Consider the following 22,297-nt stretch of genomic DNA (forward strand, 5'->3'; position numbering starts at 1 on the left):
TAAATCTGCTTTTAAAGTATCAGAAACCTCCTGTATTCTGGCCTCAATTGTAGCAACCACCTGTATTTTCATTTCAACTATCTCAGAGCGTAGTATTTTGATGGCCTCGAGAATGTTCATTTCAGAGCCGCCAGGCCAAGCCGCGCCCCCGGTTAAAGTGTGCGTCCCCGGGCCCTCAGACTCAGGAGAGGGCGGTGATGAGAGCGGGTCTTGTAGGCCGGCTTTTCTCAAAGTCATGCTTTTGGCCTTATGTTTGGTCGACATGCTAGGAAGCTCTTTGCCACCTTCTCCTCTCTCCTGAATCCTCCGACATTCGGAAGCAAAGTAGTCTTGTTTTTTACGGAAAGGGATCACCAAATTAATATTTGAAAATAAATACGGTTCTGTTGCAGAATTCACATAAACTTTAAGAATACCACGGGAGCAAACGGAAAACACATCAGTCGCACATGGCGTCCCCTACCATCCCCCTTCCTCTCTCTTTCTACTCGGTTTCCTTCCTCGGTTTCCTCTCTCTTCCCATTCGGTTTCCTCTCTCTTTCTACTCGGTTTCCTCTCTCTTCCCATTCGGTTTCCTCTCTCTTCCCATTCGGTTTCCTCTCTCTTCCCATTCGGTTTCCTCTCTCTTCCCACTCGGTTTCCTCTCCCTTTCTACCCAGTTTCCTTTCGGTTTCCTCTCTCTTCCCATTTGGTTTCCTCTCTCTTCCCACTCGGTTTCCTCTCTCTTCCCACTCGGTTTCCTCTCTCTTCCCACTCGGTTTCCTCTCTCTTCCCACTCGGTTTCCTTTCGGTTTCACTGGGTTTCCTCTCTTTTTCTACTACGGTTTGTCCTTTAAATAAAGGGGGAGATCAAGCTGATCCCAACTGTTATAGGCCAATTTCTATTTTGCCCTGTGTTGGAAAAACTTGTGAATAATCAACTGACTGGCTTTCTTGATGTTTATAGTATTCTCTCGGGTATGCAATCTGATTTCTGCTCAGGTTATGGATGTGTCACTGCAACCTTAATTTACGACCTTTATGTCACCATTGCCTTTGATTCTAAGCAATGTTGTGTTACTATTTTTATTGACTTGGCTAAAGCTTTTGATACGGTAGACCATACCATTCTTGTGGGCTGGCTAAGGAGTATTGGTTTTGGGCCTGGTTTACTAACTACCTCTCTCAAAGAGTGAAGTGTATGAAGTCAGAAAAACATCTGCGGTATTGGCCACTGCCTGTCACCAAGGGAGTACCCCAAGGCTCGATCGTAGGCCCCACGCTCTGCTCAATTTACATCAACAACATAACTCAGGCAGTAGGAAGCTCTCTCATCCATTTATATGCCGGTGATACAGTCTTATACTCAGCTGGCCCCTCCCTGGATTTTGTGTTAAGCACTCTACAACAAAGCTTTCTTAGTGTCCAGCAGGCTTTCTCTACACTTAACCTTTTTCTGAACACTTCCAAAACAAAGGTCATGTGGTTTTGTAAGAAGAATGCCCCTCTCCCCACCGGTGTGATTACTACATCTGAGGGTTTAGAGCTTGAGGTAGTCACCTCATACAAGTATTTGGGAGTATGGCTAGATGGTACGCTGTCCTTCTCTCAGCACATATCAAAGCTGCAGCCTAAGGTTAAATCTAGACTCTATCATAATCGCTCCTCTTTCACCCCAGCTGCCAAACTAACCCTGATTCAGATGACCATCCTACCCATGCTAGATTACGGAGACATAATTTATAGATCAGTAGGTAAGGGTGCTCTAGAGCGGCTAGATGTTCTTTACCATTGGGCCATCAGATTTTCCACCAATGCTCCTTATAGGACACATCACTGCATTCTATACCCGTCGCAAGACCCACTGGTTGATACTTATTTATAAAACCCTCTTAAGCCTCACTCCACCCTATCTGAGATATCTATTGCAGCATACAACACCCGTTCTGCCAGTCACATTCTGTTTCCTCCAGCATCTTCACAAGGTCCTCTGGTGTTGCTCTGGGATTGATTCGCACCAAAGTACGTTCATCTCTAGGAGACATAACGCGTCTCCTTCCTGAGCGGTATGACGGCTGCATGGTCCCATGGTGTTTATACTTGTGTACTATTGTTTGTACAGATGAACGTGGTACCTTCAGGTGTTTGGAAATTGCTCCCAAGGATGAACCAGACTTGTGGAGGTCTACAATTTATTTTCTGAGGTCTTGGCCGATTTCTTCTGATTTTCCCATGATGTCAAGCAGAGGCAATGAGTTGGAAGGTAGGCATTGAAATACATCCACAGGTACACCTCCAATTGACTCGAATGATGTCAATTCGCTTATCAGAAGCTTTTAAAGCCATAACATCTATTTCTGGAATTTTAAAAGATGTTTAAAGGCACAGTCAACTTAGTGTATGTAAACTTCTGACCCACTGGAATTGTGAGACAGTGAATTATAAGTGAAATAATCTGTCTGCAAACAATTGTTGGAAAAATGACTTGTGTCATGCACAAAGTAGATGTCCTAACCGACTTGCCACAACTACAGTTTGTTAACAAGAAATGTGTTGATGTCACGAGTCCCACTGAAGGTGTCTCCTCTGCCTGTTCGGGCGGCGGTCGTCGTTGCCGATCCCTTTTTCCTTTTCTGTTCGTTTGGGCTTATTGGCACCTGTCCCTTATTTTGTTTCTTGATTTATGTCTATTTAAGCCTGTTAGGCCCGCCTAGGTTTGTGCGGTAAGTTTTATGCGCCAAGTAGTTTGGCGCATAAAACCGGAATAAAATACTTTTTTCCCGAACCCTCTGCTCTCTGTGCCTGACTCCAAACCCACTACTCCTAGAAGACTCTGACAGAATCCTGCACCGTTTTGGAATGGAGTCAGCAGGAGCAGCTGCACTTCCTCTCCCATCGATGGAGGATCGAGTCCTTCACCATACGGCCATTCTCCACTGGATCGGGTCGGCAATGGACCAGATGATGGAGAGGATGGACCGCTGGGAGAGGAGTGGCCTCCCTACCTCACCCCCAGCTCCTCTTCAGCCAGCACCACCTACCCCTCCTCCGGCGTCCGGATCCGGTGCCCTGCGTCTGGCGCTCCCCAGGGAGTACGATGGAACGGAAGGCTGGATGCCAGGGGTTCTTACTACAGCTTGAGCTGTACCTGGCTCCCATTCGCCCGACTCCCTCAGGGGAGGAGAGCGTGAGCGTCCTCGTCTCCTGTCTGACGTGTCGAGCCCTGGAGTGGGCCAACGCAGTGTGGAATGGCCCAGACTCGGCGAGGGATCACCACCCAGAGTTCACCCGCCGGTTCCGGGACGTGTTCGACCACACACCGGAGGGCAGTTGAACGGCTGTTTCACCTGCGACAGGAGACAAGGAGCGCGCAGGATTTTGCGTTGGAGTTCCGGACCTTGGCCGCCGGGACGGGGGTGATGGACCACTATCGCCCCCAGGAGGACGTCCGCAGGGAGCTAGCTTGTCGGGACACCACCCTCTCCCTTGACAAGCTTATTGACATATCCATCCGACTGGACAACCTGCTGGCTGCCCGCGGGCGTCCAGAACGGGCCTTGTTGGTTCCACCTCCAGGCCCTCCCGCTCCAATCCCAATGGAGTTAGGGGGGGCCGCATCGGGGGGACTGGAGGAGGAAGCTCCTCCTGCACCAGGTGTGGTCGGAGAAGACACACTGCTGATCGGTGCTGGAGGAGCTCGTCTGGGAGTCGGGATGGCAGGCGAGCACTCCTCTTTCACTCCAGGTGAGTCAGCACCAGACTCATCCAGAGCTCCTGTGGGTCATATGTTCTTACCAATGTATTTTTCGGAGTTTTCTCCCTCTCTACAGGCGCTAGTCGATTCAGGTGCAGCTGGGAACTTTATGGATCGTGGGCTCACGTTAAGGCTAGGGATTCCCCTGGTGTTAGATAGCCGACCATTAGGGTCAGGGCTGGTCGGGGAGGCCACGGTTCCACTGGACATGGTGACACAGGGGGATCATAAGGAGCGGATCAGTCTCTTCCTTATTGATTCACCCTCGTTTCCAGTGGTGCTGGGGGTTCCCTGGCTGGCTAATCAGAATCCTGGCGTTTCATGGAGACAGGGGGCTCTCCGAGGGTGGTCAGAGGAGTGTTCAGGCAGATGCATAGGAGTTTCCATCGGTGTGACGACGGTGGAGAGTCCAGACCAGGTTTCCACTGTGCACATTCCCTCGTTGAGTGGTTGAAAAATGAGTTTTAATGACTCCAACAAAAGTCTATGTAAACCTCCGACTTCAACTGTAGATGGTGTTACGGATACAGTTATCCTGTGTGTGTGTATCCTGTGTGTGTTTCTTTTCTCTCCTTCTCCCCTCACAGGTGAAAACCATCACTCCCCAATCAGTCAACAATCAAAAGACACACCTCCTCCTACTTCCTATCCTATCACAGTTCCTTCCCCATGGTTTAAAACCCCCATCATTTGTTTGTTCTAAAGCTCAGCTCAATCTCTAGCTCAATCTCTAGCTCAATCTCTCTGTAAATGCCATGTCTGTAGGTCTCTGTGTTTCACTCTCGCTTTGTGTCTTAACCTCTCTTTTGTTTAAAGCACCTCCATAGCACTTTGTCATCACCTGTGAGTATTGTTTTTGGTTATGGTGTTTGTTTGTTGCTGGTGGGAAAAGGGGGAAACCAAGACGTTCTAAAGCTCAGCTCAATCTCTAGCTCAAAGCTCAATCTCTCTGTAAACAAGTCTCGCCTTTGTGTCTTAACCTCTCTTTTGGGCATACACTTTGTCATCACCTGTGAGTATTGTTTTTGGTTATGGTGTTTGTTTGTTGCGTGGGAAAAGGGGGAAACCAAGACAAGGTGAACTTTGTTAAATACACTAGTTAGAACTGGGCGGACCACCCACTGTATTTTTGGTTAGTTAGCTGTTGTTAAAGTAGGCTAGTCTAGCCTAGGGGTGTTTTTGAATAGTTATTGTTTCTTTCCTTGGGTCCAGCTCAGCCCCTTTTCCTGCTCCCCCCATTACCGTGTGTTTATAAATAAACCTAGAGTTTGACGGTAGATTTCTGTTGTCGTGGTTATTTCGTGCACACTTTTACTTTGTCACAATAATAATTTGCATGAGTTATGTTACGGGTCTCATTACCATCCCCCCTAGACTGTCGGGCCAAAAGGGATTCGTAACAGATGGGCAGATACTATAGGATGTTCAGTATGAGGCAGTAGAGGCTGCAGATGGCACCAACAGCAGGACAACAGATAGACAAATACTATAAAAACACATTACTCTATAACATACTAAAACACTATGGCCAAGTACCATCTGCCCACTGAGTTAGAGCCAGAGCTAACGCTATAGGACCTACAGCAGTGTGTGTGTGTGTGTGTGTGTGTGTGTGTGTGTGTGTGTGTGTGTGTGTGTGTGTGTGTGTGTGTGTGTGTGTGTGTGTGTGTGTGTGTGTGTGTGTGTGTGTGTGTGTGTGTGTGTGTGTGTGTGTGTGTGTGTGTGTGTGTGTGTGTGTGTGTGTGTGTGTGTGTGTGTGTGTGTGTGTGATCCCTTGACCAGTCATTTAACAGTTTATTAACTCGGAGGCTAGTTTGTCTCTAGTACCTATAACCTGTAGATGTGACAGTCAACACACGTGAGTGAGTGAGATATAGCGAGAGAGAGGACCCTCCACAGTCAAGTTAATGAGGCATCACAGAACACATGCCACACACACACATTTACAGTATCTCCAGCTAAACATTTCTCTCTCTCCAATCATTGGCTGGTGGAAGTCCCTGGGTAAAGGGAAAAGTCTACATTATCATTGTTTCTATCTGGCAGAAAGTCCAACCAAGCTGTTTGATTGGAAGAACAAATTGAACGTGCAATATATTTTCAGGACTATAAAGAGGTCAATAAAATATTTGTGCTTATTATTATTTTTAAGTATTATTACTATTATTTATTATTATTAGTCCTTTGATGAAGACTTTCATGTTGTTGTTTTTATTTTTTAAATATAAAACCTCTATTTCTTTCCAGTAAACTCTCAGTAGGTAGCAGAGAAAAAGGTTTAAGTTTTGTTCGTCGTATGTGCAGGATAAATACAGTACACGTCATCCAACGAAATGCTTACTTGCATGTTCGTTCTCGACAATACGATCTAGAAGAAAAAGAAACTCACACCTATTAAGACGAGGTGCTGGCTAGCGGAGTAGAAACTTGAAAATAAAAGAGAGCCGCACAATCTAGGAGCTCAGATGCAAAAATGTAATACCAACGTTTCGACAGCCAAGCTGTCTTCATCAGGATATAATCACAAACACTGTGGGATGACTCGTTTATATAGTGTCAAAAGACACTTCTCGACAATACAACAGTAAATAATAATCAACTATTATAATACGAATATAAAGTAAAAGGCTCAGTGGAACAGATTAAACATTTTAGTATAGTTATAATACAGGAAGGCACAATTTATAGTCCACTATTTACACATGTTTTGGGGACGGGGGGGATTTGTGGGGGAAAGTGTTTAAATTGTGCAGTATTCATCAATCATATTAAGAAGAATAAGAGGAAGGAAGGAGGGAATTAGAGAAATAAGGAAGTAGGGAAGGAAGTAAGGAAGGTAGGAAGGAATCTTCAGAGTATACCAACATGAATGAGGTGGAAGACAGAGACTCACCTTCTAGAACCATCAACGGGTGTGGAGGGCGGTTAGGTGGCTCCTTGGAGCAGAGGCCAGGGTTGGACCCTATGGTTCTGTGGTAAAGTGGAGATGGTAGGGTTGAAAGCAACTACTGGAGTCCTTAGACTGGTACAGGCATGTAGGGACAGTGCCTCAGATCACAGCAGCTCCAGCCTACAACACAGACAAGAGGACAACAGATTAGAGGAGAGAGGAAAGAGGATCTATTGAAAGAGAAGAGTGGGTGGAAAAACAGATAAACAGATGAAAATGGGTGTACACACACACACACACACACACACACGAAAGCACGACAATACAAACAATTGAAACAAGCTATACTGTATATCCCATCGGCAGAGACACACACAGAGAACAGCTCAAGTTTGTCTCTTAGATGTCCAATCTGCAGTAATCCTAGTAGAGCCATGGAACAGCAGTGAGAGGCAGAGAGGCCGGCGAGAATCAGCCTCTTCTGTTGTTGTTAAATCTCAGGCTTGATGATGTGACTTCTGTGGCTTTTTGAGAGATGAAACAGTGTGACTCTGAACTAGAATTCACACGCACACACACACACACACACACACACACACACACACACACACACACACACACACACACACACACACACACACACACACACACACACACACACACACACACACACACACACACACACACACACACACACACACACACACACACACACACAAGCACACACACACTCTCATCTAATTTGTCAAGGCAATATGTGATGTCTGTGACTCAATAGAGAGCCGTAACCTAGATTTCCACGGAGCGGATAACAACAGAAAGAGACTAGTCTGGGCTTTGATAAAGTTCCCATCAATTAGATGAGTTGAGCATTCTTTAGATGAGTTGAGCCCGAGAGCAGAGCATTCTTTAGATGAGTTGAGACCGAGAGGAGAGAAGAGCATTCTTTAGATGAGTTGAGACCAAGAGCAGAGCATTCTTTAGATGAGTTGAGACCGAGAGGAGAGAAGAGCATTCTTTAGATGAGTTGAGACCGAGAGCAGAGCATTCTTTAGATGAGTTGAGACCGAGAGGAGAGAAGAGCATTTTTTAGATGAGTTGAGACCAAGAGTAGAGCATTCTTTAGATGAGTTGAGACCGAGAGAAGAGCATTCTTTAGATGAGTTGAGACCGAGGGCAGAGCATTCTTTAGATGAGTTGAGACCGAGAGAAGAGCATTCTTTAGATGAGTTGAGACCGAGAGTAGAGCATTCCTTAGATGAGTTGAGACCGAGAGCAGAGCATTCTTTAGATGAGTTGAGACCGAAAGCAGAGCATTCTTTAGATGAGTTGAGACAGAGAGCAGAGCATTCTTTAGATGAGTTGAGACCGAGAGCAGAGCATTCGTTAGATGAGTTGAGACCGAGAGCAGAGCATTCTTTAGATGAGTTGAGACCGAGAGCAGAGCATTCTTTAGATGAGTTGAGAGTGAGAGCAGAGCATTCTTTAGATGAGTTGAGAGACCGAGAGCAGAGCATTCTTTAGATGAGTTGAGACCGAGAGCAGAGCATTCTATAGATGAGTTGAGACCGAGAGCAGAGCATTCTTTAGATGAGTTGAGACCGAGAGCAGAGCATTCTTTAGATGAGTTGAGACCGAGAGCAGAGCATTCTTTAGATGAGTTGAGACCGAGAGCAGAGCATTCTTTAGATGAGTTGAGACCGAAAGCAGAATATTGTGAATCACTAACCACATTGCCATCCACGTTTTTTATGCGAGTAAAGTCATACCGTATAAAACAAAAATCACAACATCTGTGATGTAAACAGGAAGTTTTGGTACAATTTTATAAATGCCGACAGAACAATTGTAAGTTTGACATGGTGGTATGTTTTCTTGGCGATAAAATGTATTGTGCAAGAAATGGCATTGGAAATGCCTTTATGTTAAAATATTGATATATTTGAGTCACGCGATGCTATGGTGTGTGGTCCTCCCACTACAACTCTGGAAACCATGCTGTTTATTAGGCTACAGATAAGTTGTGATGAATTTCACAGGGTTGTGAAAGTGCAAGATGACGTGCTTGATGCTCTTTTCCAATAAATATCGAGGGTCTTATTCTGGTGACATGATGCTTGACTGCCGTTTGACAAAAAGCAAAGCGTCAGTACAGGACTAAGATTGAATCCTACTACACCGGCTCTGATGCTCGTCGGACGTGGCAGGGCTTGAAAAATATTACGGACTACAAACAAAAGCCCAGCTGCGAGCTGCCCAGTGACACGAGCATACCAGACGAGCTAAATTACTTGTATGTGTGCTTCGAGGCAAGTAACACTGAAGCATGCATGAGAGCACCAGCTATTCTGGATTACTTTGTGATCATGGTCTCTGTAGCCTATGTGAGTAAGACCTTTAAAAAGGTCAACATTCACAAGGCCGCAGGGCCAAACGGATTACCAGGATGTGTACTAAAAGCATGCGCTGACCAACTGGCAAGTGTATTCACTGACATTTTCATTCTGTCCATGACCAAGTCTGTAATACCCACATGTTTCAAGCTGACCACCATAGTCCCTGTGCCCAAGAACGCCAAGTTAACGTGTCTAAATGACTACTGACCTGTAGCACTCATGTCTGTAGCCATGAAGTACTTTGAAAGGCTGGTCATGGTTCACATCAACACTATCATCCCAGGAACACCTACGTGGGAATGCTGTTCGTTGACAACAGCTCAGCATTCAACAGCATAGTGCCCACGAAGCTCATTATTAAGTTAAAGACTATAGGACTAAAAACCTCCCTCTGCAACTGGATCTTGGACTTCTTGACAAGCCGCCCCCAGGTGGTAAGGGTAGACAACAACACATCCGCCTTGCTCGGGGGTGTGTGCTTAGTCCTTTCCTGTACTTCCTGTTCACCTATGACTGCATGGCCAAACATGACTCCAACACAACAATTAAGTTTGCAGATGACACACCGGTGGTAGGCCTGATCACCGACAACGATGAGACAGCCTATAAGGAAGAGGTCACAGACCTGGAAGTGTGGAGCCAAGACAACAACCTCTTCCTCAATGTGATCAAGACAGAGGATATGATTGTGGACTACAGGAAAAGGAGAGAGCTTAGAGTTTGTTGGTCACATCACCAACAAACTACCATGGTCCAAACACACCAAGACAGTCATGAAGATGGCACAACAATGCCTATTCCCCCTCAGGAGACTGAAAAGATTTGGCATGGGTCCTCAGATCCTAAAATAATTCTACAGCCGCACCATCGAGAGCATCCTGTCTGGTTACATCACCGCCTGGTATGGCAACTGCTCGACATCGGACCGCAGGGCGCTACAGAGGGTAGTGTGTACAGCCCAGTACATCACTGGGGCCAAGCAGAGTAGCAGAGCACTCCACTTCACAGCAAAGAGTAGCAGAGCACTCCACTTCACAGCAAAGAGTAGCAGAGCACTCCACTTCACAGCAAAGAGTAGCAGAGCACTCCACTTCACAGCAAAGAGTAGCAGAGCACTCCACTTCACAGCAAAGAGTAGCAGAGCACTCCACTTCACAGCAAAGAGTAGCAGAGCACTCCACTTCACAGCAAAGAGTAGCAGAGCACTCCACTTCACAGCAAAGAGTAGCAGAGCACTCCACTTATCGCATGTTAACGGTTATTGTCATGAATCTTGTCCTGGAGGTAGAACTGAGCGATTTCAGCGAGATGGGTCAAAATTGGCTACATCATAAAAATGTATGAAAACAAAACTGAGTTTTTTGGTCTTCATTTAAGGTTAGGGTTAGGTTTACTTTGTGACAAAGTAAACCTTTGTGATGATTTGATGACGTTGTGATGACCAATGAAGTGCTGCCTCCAAGTCAACATTCATGACAATAAATGCCAACCTGCCCTCTCCTCTCTGTCTCTTTCTGTCCCTACCAGTCCATGTTCCACCAGGCTGTGTATCAAATCATATCAAAGTTTGTCACATGCTCTGAATACAACAGGTGTAGACCTTACAGTGAAATGCTTACTTACAGGCTCTAACCAATAGCGCAAAAAAGGTATTAGGTGAACAATAGGTAGGTAAAGAAATAAAACAACAGTAAAAAGACAGGCTATATTCAGTAGCGAGGCTATAGAAGTAGTGAGGCTACATACAGACACTGGTTAGTCAGGCGGATTGAGGTAGTATGTACAGTGAGGGAAAAAAGTATTTGATCCCCTGCTGATTTTGTACGTTTGCCCACTGACGAAGAAATGATCAGTCTATAATTTTAATGGAAGGTTTACTTGAACAGTGAGAGACAGAATAACAACAAAAAATTCTAGAAAAACACGTCAAAAATGTTATAAATTGATTTGCATTTTAATTAGGGAAATAAGTATGTGACCCCCTCTCAATCAGATAGATTTCTGGCTCCCAGGTGTCTTTTATACAGGTAACGAGCTGAGATTAGGAGAACACTCTTAAAGGGAGTGCTCCTAATCTCAGTTTGTTACCTGTATAAAAGACACCTGTACACAGAAGCAATCAATCAATCAGATTCCAAACTCTCCACCATGGCCAAGACCAAAGAGCTCTCCAAGGATGTCAGGGACAAGATTGTAGACCTACACAAGGCTGGAATGGGCTACAAGATCATTGCCAAGCAGCTTGGTTAGAAGGTGACAACAGTTGGTGCGATTATTCACAAATGGAAGAAACACAACAGAACTGTCAATCTCAGTCAAAAGTCAGAAGTTTACATACACCTTAGCCAAATACATTTAAACTCAGTTTTTCACAATTCCTGACATTAAATCCTAGTAACAATTCCCTGTCTTAGGTCAGTTAGGACCACCACCATTTTAAGAATGTGAAATGTCAGAATAATAGTATAGAATTATTTATTTCAGCTTTTATTTCTTAGATCACATTCCCAGTGGGTCAGAAGTTTACATACACTCAGTTAGTATTTGTAGCATTGCCTTTAAATTGTTTAACTTGGATCAAACGTTTCGGGTAGCCTTCCACAAGCTTCCCCAATAAGTTGGGTGAATTTTGGCCCATTTCCCCTGACAGAGCTGGTGTACTGAGTCAGGTTTGTAGGTCTCCTTGCTCGCACATGCTTTTTCAGTTCTCCCTACAAATTTCCTATAGGATTGAGGTCAGGGATTTGTGGTGGCCACTCCAATACCTGGACTTTGTTGTCCTGAAGCCATTTTGCCACAATTTTGGAAGTATGCTTGGGGTCATTGTCCATTTGGAAGACCCATTTGCAACCAAGCTTTAACTTCCTGACTGATGTCTTGAGATTTTGCTTCGATATTTCCATATAATTTCCCTACCTCATGAAGCCATCTATTTTGTGAAGTGCACCAGTCCATCCTGCAGCAAAGCAGTCCCTCCTGCAGCAAAGCATGACCAAACAGTTCCATTTTTGTTTCATCAGACCAGAGGATATTTCTCCAAAAAGTACGATCTGGCTGTTTTATGGCAGTTTTGGAGCAGTGTCTTCTTCCTTGCTGATTGGCTTTCAGGTTATGTCGATATAGGACTCGTTTTACTGTGGATATAGATACTATTGTACCTGTCTCCTCCAGCATCTTCACAAGGTCCTTTGCTGTTGTTCTGGGATTGATTTGCACTTTCCGCACCAAAGTACGTTCATCTCTAGGAGACAGAATGCGTCACCTTCCTGAGCGGTCCCATGGTGTTTATACTTGCGTACAGTTATTTGTACAGGTGAACGTGGTACCTTCGGGCGTTTGGAAATTGCTCCCAAGGATGAACCAGACTTGTGGAGGTCTACAATTTATTTTCTGATGTCTTGGCTGATTTCTTTTGATTTTCCCATGATGTCAAGCAAAGAGGCACTGAATTTGAAGGTAGGCCTTGAAATACATCCACAGGTACCCCTCCAATTGACTCAAAATGTCAATTAGTCTATCAGAAGTATCTAAAGCTAAGACACCATTTTCTGGAATTTTCCAAGTTGTTTAAAGGCACAGTCAACTTAATGTATGTAAACTTCTGACCCACTGGAATTTTGATACAGTGAATTATAAGTTAAATAATCTGTCTGTAAACAATTGTTGAGAAAATTACTTGTGTCAAGCACAAAGTAGGTGTCCTAACCGACTTGCCAAAACTATAGTTTGTTAACAAGAACTTTGTGGAGTGGTTGAAAAAACGAGTTTTAATGACTCCAACCTAAGTGTATGTAAACTTCTGACTTCAACTGTCTCTTTAGAGTTTCAGTCGGGAGATAGTAACTCGGTAAACAGCATCAGATTAGTGTCGTATCACGACAGGACTGATCGGAGGTCTGAGTCTGAAGGACTGAGGTAGAGCTGGGTCACTGGGCTGTACGGTAAGTCATTTAACCACATTCATCTACAGTGCTGCTCAGACTGGAGCCCTGAGTCAGGCAGTGGGCAAAACCATTCTGCCTCTCTGGTCGAAACAGTGTCACATAAGATAAGGTTGACTTTTTAACGTGTCTTTAAGACACATATAGACCGAAGATACTGTATGACCAAGCAGAAAAACATTTTATGGTGGGTTTGAGATTTCTATTGGATTCATATCTGCTTGAAGATAGTTGCATTCATGACATGTTGGACATAAAGGACCTAAAATACCTATATATTTTGTTTACTGTATACTGACAGTAACACTTCAGTGCCAATGTTTCCTTAATTTCCTATTTGTCTAAAAGAGTCAGTCGGGTTGAAAGAGAGAGAGTGTGTTATTGTTATCACTGATCCGGCCTGGCTAAATCTCCCCATGCAGGGCGAGCTGCTGCTGGGTTGTCATGGCGTTGTCATGGCATGCCGCTGGGTTGTCATGGAGACGCCTCAGTAATGACTCCCTCTGCGACGGCAGGTGAAGGAAGTGACCTTTACATGGGACGGATCTTAATAGTCTAAAATGGCCTCCTCTCCTTGTCTCCTCTACTTCCATCTCAATAGTCTACAAAGGCTTCCTCCTCATTTCAGGGATCTCAAGGAAAGGAGATGAGGTGTGGACTTTGAGATGCACCCGTGAAGTCGAACACAGTCTGTCCACCAATGGGAATAAAGCACCTACTGTCTTCTCGACCAATGAAAAAGCAACCAAAGCAGAGGGCCATGTCTCTGAAGACAGACACCTCTGTCCACCAATGGGAATAAAGCACCTACTGTCTTCTCGACCAATGAAAAAGCAACCAAAGCAGAGGGCCATGTCTCTGAAGACAGACACCGTACAGATACTCCAGTCATTGTAAAAAAACAAAACAACACTTACTGCTCACAAAAAGCCATTTAAATAGAGACTAGGTAGACCTGTGTTTCTTATCCTATTATATTATATATTATTATACACCCAATGGGATGCACATTCTGCCTTTGCAATACACACAAAGCTTGATGCTGAGTTGCTCATTTGAATCAGCGGTGTATTGCTAATGTAAAATGTGCACCCTTTGGTTCCCCAGGATCAGTTTAAGAGACCGTGACAGAGGATGAGAGGAATATAGAATGACAGCGATGTTTGTTCATCACATAGAGTATAGACCCATCCCAGTGGTATATATAATATGACTACTATACCTACTCTAGCTACTATCACTACTATAGCTACTATCGTTACTATAGCTACTAATGCTTCTATAGTTACTATTGCTTCTACCATTACTATAGCTACTATCACTACTACATTTACATTACATTTAAGTCATTTAGCAGACGCTCTTATCCAGAGCGACTTACAAATTGGTGCATTCACCTTATGACATCCAGTGGAACAGTCACTTTACAATAGTGCATCTAAATCTTAAAGGGGGGTGAGAGGGAATACTTATCCTATCCTAGGTATTCCTTAAAGAGGTGGGGTTTCAGGTGTCTCCGGAAGGTGGTGATTGACTCCGCTGTCCTGGCGTCGTGAGGGAGTTTGTTCCACCATTGGGGGGCCAGAGCAGCGAACAGTTTTGACTGGGCTGAGCGGGAGCTGTACTTCCTCAGTGGTAGGGAGGCGAGCAGGCCAGAGGTGGATGAACGCAGTGCCCTTGTTTGGGTGTAGGGCCTGATCAGAGCCTGGAGGTACCAGTGGAGAGAACGGAGGAGCGGGGTGACGTGAGAGAACTTGGGAAGGTTGAACACCAGACGGGCTGCGGCGTTCTGGATGAGTTGAAGGGGTTTAATGGCACAGGCAGGGAGCCCAGCCAACAGCGAGTTGCAGTAGTCCAGACGGGAGATGACAAGTGCCTGGATTAGGACCTGCGCCGCTTCCTGTGTGAGGCAGGGTCGTACTCTGCGGATGTTGTAGAGCATGAACCTACAGGAACGGGCCACCGCCTTGATGTTGGTTGAGAACGACAGGGTGTTGTCCAGGATCACACCAAGGTTCTTAGCGCTCTGGAAGGAGGACACAATGGAGTTGTCAACCGTGATGGCGAGATCATGGAACGGGCAGTCCTTCCCCGGGAGGAAGAGCAGCTCCGTCTTGCCGAGGTTCAGCTTGAGGTGGTGATCCGTCATCCACACTGATATGTCTGCCAGACATGCAGAGATGCGATTCGCCACCTGGTCATCAGAAGGGGGAAAGGAGAAGATTAGTTGTGTGTCGTCTGCATAGCAATGATAGGAGAGACCATGTGAGGTTATGACAGAGCCAAGTGACTTGGTGTATAGCGAGAATAGGAGAGGGCCTAGAACAGAGCCCTGGGGGACCCCAGTGGTGAGAGCGCGTGATGAGGAGACAGATTCTCGCCACGCCACCTGGTAGGAGCGACCTGTCAGGTAGGACGCAATCCAAGCGTGGGCCGCGCCGGAGATGCCCAACTCGGAGAGGGTGGAGAGGAGGATCTGATGGTTCACAGTATCGAAGGCAGCCGATAGATCTAGAAGGATGAGAGCAGAGGAGAGAGAGTTAGCTTTAGCAGTGCGGAGCGCCTCCGTGACACAGAGGAGAGCAGTCTCAGTTGAATGACTAGTCTTGAAACCTGACTGATTTGGATCAAGAAGGTCATTCAGAGAGAGATAGCGGGAGAGCTGGCCAAGGACGGCACGTTCTTGTTACTATAGCTACTATCGTTCCTATAGTTACAATAGTTACTATAACTACTATAGTTACTATAACTATTATAGCTACCATAGCTAATACAACTGCTAGAGCTAATATAACTGCTAGAGCTAATATAACTACTATAGCTACTATAACTGCTTTAGCTACTATAACTGCTATAGCTACTATAGCTACTATAACTACTAACTACTATAGTTACTATAACTACTATAGTTACTATAACTACTATAGTTACTATAGCTACCATAAATATTATAACTACTATAGTTACCATAGTTACTATAACTACTATAGTTACCATAACTACTACAGCTACTAAAACTACTATAGTTACTAGAACTACTATAGTTACTAGAACTACTATAACTACTAAAGTTACCATAACTACTATAGCTACCATAGTTACCATAACTACTATAGATACTATAACTACTATAGCTACTATAGCTACTATAGCTACCATAGTTACCATAACTACTATAGATACTATAACTACTAACTACTATAGTTACTATAACTACTATAGTTTATATAGCTACTATAACTACTGTAGTTTCTATAGTTTCTATAGCTACCATAACTACTATAGCTACTATAACTACTATAGTTACTATAGCTACTATAGTTACCATAGTTACTATAACTACTATAGTTACCATAACTACTACAGCTACTATTGCTAATAAAACTCCTACAGTTACTATAACTACTAAAGTTACCCTAACTACTATAACTACTAAAGTTACCATAACTACTATAGCTACCATAGCTACTAAAGTTACCATAACTACTATAACTACTATAGCTAACTATAGCTAATAAAGCTACTATAGCTACCATAGTTACTAAAGTTACCTTAACTACTATAACTACTATAGCTACTATAGCTAAAATAACTACTATAGCTTCTATAGCTACCATAGCTAATAAAGCTACTAAGTTACCATAAATTCTATAGCTACTATATCTGCTATAACTGCTATAGCTAATATAACTGCTATAGCTAATATAACTGCTATAGTTAATATAACTGCTATAGTTAATATAACTGCTATAGCTAATATAACTGCTATAGCTAATATAACTGCTATAGCTAATATAACTGCTATAGTTAATATAACTGCTATAGCTACTATAACTGCTATAGCTACTATAACTGCTATAGTTACAAATACTACAACTACTTCTAAAGCTACTATAGCTACCAAAGCTACTAAAGTTACCATAACTACAATAGCTACTATAGCTAGTATAACTACTATAGCTACTATAACTACTATAACTATTATAGCTACTATAGTTACTGTAACTACTATAGCTACTATAACTTCTATAGTTACCATAGCAACTATAACTACTAAAGTTACCATAACTACTATAACTACCATAGCTACTATAGTTACCATAACGACTATAGCTACTAAAGTTACCATAACTACTGTAGCTGCTCACAGCAGGGCATGAATACTGTATAGAAAAGCCCCCTCGGCATCTTATAAGTACTATAAATACAGACGTGTAATCACACAGCGTAAACAGTGTGTGAAGGAGAAGATGACCTAAAGAGAGTGGCCTTGGGGACAAAGATATTCTGCCATTAATCTAATACAGTCATACAAGCGGCGATGAACAAACTGTCACTCACACACACACGGCTGTCCAGGATCTCTGAAGTCAGCTCAGCTTAGCTCAGTGTGTGTTACAGCAGGGTGACAGGCCCGGAAGACACGCAGCGTCTCACTCATTCATATATACACACACACACACACCATCTGCGGGGTGACAGAAGAGGTTTGCCCTGCACTGTCTGACAGGAACAAACGCTGGGTTGTCTCAGACTGGGGTTGGAGATCAACACTGAAGAGATGCTTGAAGGGAACAACAACAGTGTTTCTTAGACAGCTACCAAGGACACGCCTGCCTGCCTGCCTGCCTGCCTGCCCGCCCGCCCGCCCGCCCGCCCGCCCCCGTCCGTCCGTCCGTCATTGGAAGATCTTTCATGTTCTAACCTCACTACCTCTGACATTCCTAATAACAAAAATATAACAATGAATTTAATCACAACAGCTAAAGAACTGTGAAGTTGAATGAATCTTAGCTGGAGTGATATTATTTATATTTGGTTTCCATGTTTCTTTCTGGTGGTTTACACTACAGCGCAGTACAATGTGACTGTTGAAAACAGACATTGAGCCTGAGTCTCCTTTATCTCCACAGTAATGATTAATGTCCGTGTCAATTACACTCTGCTATTTCAGCACCACCCGCCTCCATTTTATTCTGTGTTCTGATGTGAACGAGAAGCACAAAAAACAGCCTTGAAGTCAGGGAGAGAAGAGAACACCCAGGCAATCTGTGTGTGTGTGTGTGTGTGTGTGTGTGTGTGTGTGTGTGTGTGTGTGTGTGTGTGTGTGTGTGTGTGTGTGTGTGTGTGTGTGTGTGTGTGTGTGTGTGTGTGTGTGTGTGTGTGTGTGTGTGTGTGTGTGTGTGTGTGTGTGTGAGAGCAAAGAGCTCTCTCGTAGACTCCGTGTGTCCCTGAGCCACAGCTCCATCCTTCTGCCTCTATCTGCCAAGTAGAGTTCCCGAGTGGCACAGCGGTCTAAGGCACTGCATCTCAGTGCAAGAGGCGTCACTACAGCCCTGGTTCCAAACCAGGCTGTATCACATCTGGCCATGATTGGGAGCCCCATAGGGCGGCGCACAATTGGCCCAGCGTCGTCCGGGTTTGGCCGGGATAGACCGTCATTGTAAATAAGAATTTGTTCTCAACCGACTTTCCTGGTTAAATAAAGGTTAAATAAAATAAATAAATAAGAGAGCCTCTCCTAAAGCCACACCCCTATTGCTATTCTCCATCACACCTCATTGTCTGTGGATGCATCCCAAAGTGCACCCTATTCCCTATATAGTGCACTTCAACTGTCCAGAGCCTAATGAGGCTAAAGTAGTGTACTATGTAGGGAATAGGGTGCCATTTCCGACGCAACATGTGACATTCCTGTGCTGTATTTGTCTGCTAGCCGCTATGAGAAAGATAGATGGGTCGCGTTTCAAGTTTCAGGTGCAAAATGGTACAGTGACAGTGACTTTCCCCACAACGCAGTGATAGTAATAACACTATACACTGAGGGGACAAAACATTACGAACACCTGCTCTTTCCATGACAGACTGACCAGGTGAATCCAGGGGAAAGCTATGATCTCTTAGTGATGTCACTTATTAAATCCACTTCAATCATTGTACATGAAGGGGAGAAGACGGGTTAAAGAAGGATTTTTAAGCCTTGAGACAATTGAGACATGGATTGTATATGTATGTCATTCAGAGGGTGAATGAGCAAGACAAAGGATTTAAGTGCCTTTGAACAGGGTGTGGTAGTAGGTGCCAGGAGCACCTGTTTGTGTCAAGAACTGCAACGCTGCTGGGTTTTTCACACTCAACAGTTTCCCGTGTGAAGAATGGTCCACCATCCAAAGGACATCCAGCCAACTTGATACAACTGTAGGAAGCATTGGAGTCAACATGGACCAGTATCCCTGTGGAACGCTTTCAACACCTTGTAGAGTCCATAACCTGATGAACCGAGGCTGTTCTGAGGGAAAAGGGGGAGAGTGCAACACAATATTAGGAAGGTGTGATATGTGCCATGGCAAACTTTTTAAAGCACTTCCTGATTACAGAGGTGAGTGCTATAGGGTGGTAGTCATCACTTCCTGATTACAGGGTGGTAGGCATCACTTCCTGATTACAGATGTGAGTGCTACAGGGTGGTAGTCATCACTTCCTGATTACAGAGGTGAGTGCTACAGGGTGGTAATCATCACTTCCTGATTACAGAGGTGAGTGCTACAGGATGGTAGTCATCACTTCCTGATTACAGAGGTGAGTGCTACAGGGTGGTAGTCCTCACTTCCTGATTACAGAGGTGAGTGCTACAGGGTGGTAGTCATCACTTCCTGATTACAGGGTGGTAGTCCTCACTTCCTGATTACAGAGGTGAGTGCTACAGGGTGGTAGTCATCACTTCCTGATTACAGAGGTGAGTGCTACAGGGTGGTAGTCATCACTTCCTGATTACAGAGGTGAGTGCTACAGGGTGGTAGTCATCACTTCCTGATTACAGATGTGAGTGCTACAGGGTGATAGTCATCACTTCCTGATTACAGAGGTGAGTGCTACAGGGTGGTAGTCATCACTTCCTGATTACAGATGTGAGTGCTACAGGGTGGTAGTCATCACTTCCTGATTACAGAGGTGAGTGCTACAGGGTGGTAGTCATCACTTCCTGATTACAGAGGTGAGTGCTACAGGGTGGTAGTTATCACTTCCTGATTACAGAGGTGAGTGCTACAGGGTGGTAGTCATCACTTCCTGATTACAGAGGTGAGTGCTACAGGGTAGTAGGTGCCAGGAGCACCTGTTTGTGTCAAGAACTGCAACGCTGCTGGGTTTTTCACACTCAACAGTTTCCCGTGTGAAGAATGGTCCACCATCCAAAGGACATCCAGCCAACTTGATACAACTGTAGGAAGCATTGGAGTCAACATGGACCAGTATCCCTGTGGAACGCTTTCAACACCTTGTAGAGTCCATAACCTGATGAACCGAGGCTGTTCTGAGGGAAAAGGGGGAGAGTGCAACACAATATTAGGAAGGTGTGATATGTGCCATGGCAAACTTTTTAAAGCACTTCCTGATTACAGAGGTGAGTGCTATAGGGTGGTAGTCATCACTTCCTGATTACAGGGTGGTAGGCATCACTTCCTGATTACAGATGTGAGTGCTACAGGGTGGTAGTCATCACTTCCTGATTACAGAGGTGAGTGCTACAGGGTGGTAGTCATCACTTCCTGATTACAGAGGTGAGTGCTACAGGGTGGTAGTCCTCACTTCCTGATTACAGAGGTGAGTGCTACAGGGTGGTAGTCATCACTTCCTGATTACAGAGGTGAGTGCTACAGGGTGGTAGTCATCACTTCCTGATTACAGAGGTGAGTGCTACAGGGTGGTAGTCCTCACTTCCTGATTACAGAGGTGAGTGCTACAGGGTGGTAGTCATCACTTCCTGATTACAGAGGTGAGTGCTAGTCATCACTTCCTGATTACAGGGTGGTAGTCATAACGGCAGGTAACTTTAGAGTTCTTGGGAGGAGGAACAATGGTGGTCATCTTGAGAAGTAGGGATTACAGACTGGCACATGGAGATGTTGAAACTAACTGTGAAGATTCAGCTAGCTGGTCTGCGGATGCTCTGAGAATGCACCCTGGAAAACCGTCCTGTCCCCGTGGCCTTGCGAATGTTGACCAGATTAAAAGCCTTGCTTATGTCGGCCTTGGAGAGAGAGAGGGAGAGATCACCCAGTCCTCTGGGATGGAGGGCCCATCATGCACGGCTCTGTGTTTTTGTCGAAGCGTACATGAAATGCATTGAGTTCGTCTGGTAGAGGAGCATGGTTGGGCAGATCACGATTGGGTCTTCCTTTGTAATCTGTAATGGACTCTAGCCCCTGCCACATGTGCCTAGTGTTGGAGCCGGTCTAATAGGATTCCACCTTGTCCCTGTATTGGAGTTTCTCCTGTTTGACGGCTCTGTGGAGGTCATTGGTGAGCAGTTGAGATGCATGTTTAGAGTATTACAGTCCAACTGCCTTCCACTCTGTCAACCTGGCTGCACTGTTACTGTCACTTCTCAAGCCACCGGAGCTACTCATCCAGCACTACATCTCTCTTCACCTTCATCCTCCTCTCTCTCTCTCTCTCTGTATGTCTTCTTTGACCTTACATTTCTCCTTTCTGTCTCCCATCTTCCCTGCCCCATCACCCTCTTTCCTGCCCCCACCTCTCCCTGCCCCATCACCCTCTTTCCTGCCCCATCACCCTCTTTCCTGCCCCATCACCCTCTTTCCTGCCCCATCACCCTCTTCCCTGCCCCATCACCCTCTTCCCTGCCCCATCACCCTCTTTCCTGCCCCCACCTCTCCCTGCCCCATCACCCTCTTTCCTGCCCCATCACCCTCTTTTCTGCCCCATCACCCTCTTTCCTGCCCCATCACCCTCTTCCCTGCCCCATCACCCTCTTCCCAGCCCCATCACCCTCTTTCCTGCCCCATCACCCTCTTTCCTGCCCCAGCACCCTCTTCCCTGCCCCATCACCCTCTTTCCTGCCCCCACCTCTCCCTGCCCCATTACCCTCTTTCCTGCCCCATCACCCTCTTTCCTGCCCCATCACCCTCTTCCCTGCCCCATCACCCTCTTCCATTTACATTTACATTTAAGTCATTTAGCAGACGCTCTTATCCAGAGCGACTTACAAATTGGATCCCTGCCCCATCACCCTCTTTCCTGCCCCATCACCCTCTTTCCTGCCTCATCACCCTCTTTCCTGCCCCATCACCCTCTTCCCTGCCCCATCACCCTCTTCCCTGCCCCATCACCCTCTTTCTTGCCCCATCACCCTCTTTCCTGCCCCATCACCCTCTTTCCTGCCCCATCACCCTCTTTCCTGCCCACACCTCTTCCCTGCCCCACACCCTCTTCCCTGCCCCATCACCCTCTTTCCTGCCCCATCACCTTCTTCCCTGCCCCATCACCCTCTTTCCTGCCCCCACCTCTCCCTTCCCCCACCTCATCACCCTCTTCC

At 45.3% G+C, this 22,297-nt stretch overlaps 1 protein-coding gene across 2 annotated transcripts in view; it reads right to left on the reverse strand.

Annotated features, from left to right (window-relative positions):
* The window catches only part of LOC124036613 (amyloid-beta A4 precursor protein-binding family A member 1-like), a 155,952-nt gene that overhangs the window by 77,347 nt on the left and 56,308 nt on the right, over positions 1-22,297 (reverse strand). For both annotated transcript variants that reach the window (XM_046351418.1, XM_046351417.1), the window contains exon 2: positions 6,627-6,803. The gene's annotated coding sequence lies outside the window, so the exon portion shown is untranslated. The remainder of the gene's footprint in view (positions 1-6,626; positions 6,804-22,297) is intronic.

Source organism: Oncorhynchus gorbuscha, linkage group LG05 (assembly GCF_021184085.1).
Source record: "Oncorhynchus gorbuscha isolate QuinsamMale2020 ecotype Even-year linkage group LG05, OgorEven_v1.0, whole genome shotgun sequence".
Classification (NCBI taxonomy): domain Eukaryota; kingdom Metazoa; phylum Chordata; class Actinopteri; order Salmoniformes; family Salmonidae; genus Oncorhynchus; species Oncorhynchus gorbuscha.